Consider the following 3,968-nt stretch of genomic DNA (forward strand, 5'->3'; position numbering starts at 1 on the left):
GAGCACCAGTCAGAACCAGAATCAAGATCCGCCACCGCCTCCACCTCCTCCAGAGGCAAGGCAAGCTGTGATGGCCGCAACCAATGCAAACACACAGCTGATCATGCAAATTCTCCAAGAGCGCAATCAAGGCAGTCAAGGGAATCAAGGCAGCAATCAGAGTCACTTTGCTACACTCAACCAGTTCCTTGCTAACGGGCCAAAGACTTTCAGCAATTGTGTTGAGGCAACCGATGCTGACGATTGGCTTGTGGATCTGTGTAAGCATTTCGAGTGCAGTAACGTCAGGCCTGAGGACTTTGTCAAGTTCGCTTCCTTCCAACTCAAAGATCAAGCTGCAGAATGGTTCCAGCAGTACAAGGATTCCAGAGGTGGACGTGTTATCACTTGGGATGATTTCTGTCGAGATTTCCGAGCTCATCATATTCCGCAGAGCGTGGTTGAAAGCAAGCGTGAGGAATTCTGTAATCTGAAGCAAGGCTCTTTGTCTGTCTATGACTACAACAAGTTGTTCCAGAAGCTTGCCCACTTTGCCAAGCAGGACGTGCCTGATGAGAAGAGCATGATATACCAGTTCAGGGGTGGTCTCAGAGAAGATATTCAGCTCTCTCTTGTTCTCTTTGAGCCCTTGAGATACGATGAGTTCTACAACATGGCACTGAAGCAAGAGGCTGCTCAGTTGAGGTGTGATGCTTCCAGGAAGCGACTCAGAGATGTTACTCCTTATTCCTCTACTCAAGTGGCCAAGCAGCAGAAGTTTTGGCTTCCTCCTCCTCCGTTCCGTCAGCCGTATCAGCAGAAGAGCAAAGGTGGCAGTGGTTCTTCCCACCAACCCAACCCAGGCTTTCAGAACAAGACTTCGTCTCAACCTCCAAGATCGAGTGCTCCGTATCACCGTCCGCTTTCAGAGGTCACGTGCAACAAGTGCCAACAGAAGGGTAACTATGCCAACAAGTGTTTCAACCAGAGGCGTCTTCCTCCTCCTCCTCCTGTGAGATCGGCAAGTACAGCTGTGGTCAAGCATAACCCCAAGCATGCAAAGGTCAATTTGATGAATGCAGCTCAGGCAGAGGACTCGTCAGATGTGATCATGGGTAACCTTCCTGTTAATGATATTCCTGCAAAAGTTCTTTTTGACACGGGTGCATCGCATTGTTTCATCTCGAGACTGTTTTCATCTAAGCATGGGTTGCCTTTGCAAATTTTGCCTAGTCCTTTAGCAGTTGTCTCTCCCGGTAAGCGCATGCAGGCTAACTCCATTGCTCCGGATGTTACTATTACTTTGGGTGACTACAAATTTCTATCTTCTCCAATGGTTCTCGGTGACTCGGATATTGATCTTATTCTCGGGATGGATTGGCTTTCTAAGCACAAGGCTCAGCTTGATTGTGCAGCCAGGCAGATTCAATTGACTCATTCGTCTGAGGATGTAATTGTCTTTGCCGCTTGGGATAATACCATTCGTCTATTTTCTCTCAATGAGAAGGGTGAATTGGATGCCATCTCGCAAATTCCAGTCGTTTGCGAATATCAAGACGTCTTTCCAGAAGAGCTCCCAGGAATGCCTCCGCGCCGGCCAGTTGAATTCGTTATTGAACTTGAGCCTGGCACGGAACCTGTGTGCAAACGTCCTTACAAGCTCGGACCTGAAGAGTTGAAGGAGCTGAAGAAGCAACTCGATGAGCAAGAAAGAATGGGTCTCATCCGGCCTAGTTCTTCTCCGTGGGGTTGTGGTGTTCTTTTTGTTGAGAAGAAGGATGGAACGGACCGACTTTGTGTTGATTACCGTCCGGTGAACAAGAAGACCATCAAGAACAAATACCCACTTCCCAACATCAATGAGCTGTTCGAACAACTCAAAGGTGCTCAAGTATTCTCCAAGTTTGATCTCCGTATGGGTTATCACCAGATTCGCATTCGTGAAGAAGATATTCCCAAGACAGCATTCAGAACAAGCTTTGGTTCATACGAATACACTGTCATGTATTTTGGCCTCGCCAACGCTCCTTCGACGTTCTCTCGCATGATGAACTTCATCTTCAACGCCTACACCAATGACTTCGTTTTGGTCTATCTCGACGACATTCTGGTTTTCTCCAAGAACAAGGAAGATCATGCCAAGCACTTGCGTTTGGTTCTCGATAAGCTCAGGGAACATCAGTTCTACGCCAAGTTCTCCAAGTGTGAATTTTGGCTCGATGAGGTTCTTTATCTTGGTCATATCATCTCTGCCAAGGGCATTTCCGTGAATCCTGAGAAGGTGTCTGCAATTGTGAATTGGGAACCTCCTCAGAACGTGAAGCAACTCCGCAATTTTCTCGGTCTCGCAAGCTATTGCCGAAGATTCGTTGAAAACTTTTCCAAGATTGCGAAGCCTCTCTCTAATCTTCTCCAGAAGCACATCAAGTACGTTTGGTCTCCAAAGTGTGATATTGCTTTCAACACTTTGAAAGAGAAATTGATCACTGCTCCAGTTCTGACTCCGCCTTAAGAATCCAAGCCGTACGAGGTCTTTTGTGATGCCTCTCTCCAAGGTCTTGGCACAATATTGATTCAAGAGAAGAAAGTTGTTGCTTATACATCTCGCCAGTTGAAGCCTAATGAGAAAAACTACCCCGCTCATGATCTCGAGTTGGCGGCAGTTGTGCATGCTCTGTTGACTTGGAGACATCTTCTATTGGGAAGAAAAGTGGACATTTTCACTGGTCACAAGAGTCTCAAGTACATCTTCACTCAGCCTAATCTCAACCTCAGGCAAACTCGATGGCTCGAAATGATTCAAGAGTATAATCCGAGTATCGAGTATACTCCAGGCAAGGCCAATGTGATTGCTGACGCTTTGAGCAGAAAGGCTTACTGCAACAGTCTGATTCTCAAGCCTTATCAACCCGAGCTTTGTGAAGCTTTCCGCAAACTTAATATGCAAGTTGTTCCTCAAGGTTTCCTCGCCAACCTTCAAGTCTGCCCTCTCTTAGAAGACCAGATTCGCCAAGCCCAGCTTCTTGATGCTATGGTGAAAAAGGTGAAAATTGGGATTGCCAAGAGTCAGTCCAAGTACAAGTGCTACCGCCTTGATGACAAGGACACTCTCTTCTTCGAGGATCGTATTGTTGTGCCCAAAGGTGAACTTCGTAAAGTGATCATGAACGAGTCTCACAATTCTCTCCTCTCCATCCACCCTGGGAGCACGAAGATGTATCAGGACCTCAAGCAAGCTTATTGGTGGACTCGAATGAAGCGTAAGATTGCTCAATTCGTGAATGAATGTGATGTCTGCAGAAGAGTGAAGGCAGAACACCAAAGGCCAGCAGGTCTCCTCCAACCTCTTGCCATTCCAGAATGGAAGTTTGACCACATTGAAATGGACTTCATGACTAGGTTTCCAAAGTCCAAGCATGGCAATGATGCTATATTCGTTGTCATCGACAAGCTCACCAAAGTGGCTCACTTTCTGCCTATCAAAGAGTCGATCACTGCAGCTCAATTGGCGGAACTCTATACCTCTCGCATTGTCTCTCTGTACAGTATTCCTCAAGTGATATCTTCAGACCGTGGCAGCATCTTTACCTCGAACTCTTGGGATTCTATTTAGAAGGCCATGGTCACTAACATCCGCTTCAGCACTGCTTTCCATCCTCAAGCAAGCGGTCAAGTCGAGCGTGTCAACCAGATTCTTGAAGATATGCTTAGGGCTTGTGTGATCTCCTTCGGCATGAAGTGGGAGGATTGTCTTCCTTATGCTGAATTCTCATACAACAACAGTTTTCAAGAAAGTTCGGGCAAGGCCCTTTTTGAAATTCTGTATGGCAGGAAGTGCCGTACCCCTCTCAACTGGTCTGAAACCGGTGAAGGTCAGCTGCTGGGTAATGACTTAATCACAGAAGCAGAAGAAATGTGCAAAGTAATTCGTGATAACCTCAAAGCAGCCCAATCCCGACAGAAGAGCTACTATGATAGTAAGCACCGTG

Source organism: Triticum urartu, chromosome 5A (genome assembly GCF_056163025.1).
Source record: "Triticum urartu cultivar PI428250 chromosome 5A, HENAU_Tu73, whole genome shotgun sequence".
NCBI classification, from domain to species: Eukaryota; Viridiplantae; Streptophyta; class Magnoliopsida; order Poales; family Poaceae; genus Triticum; species Triticum urartu.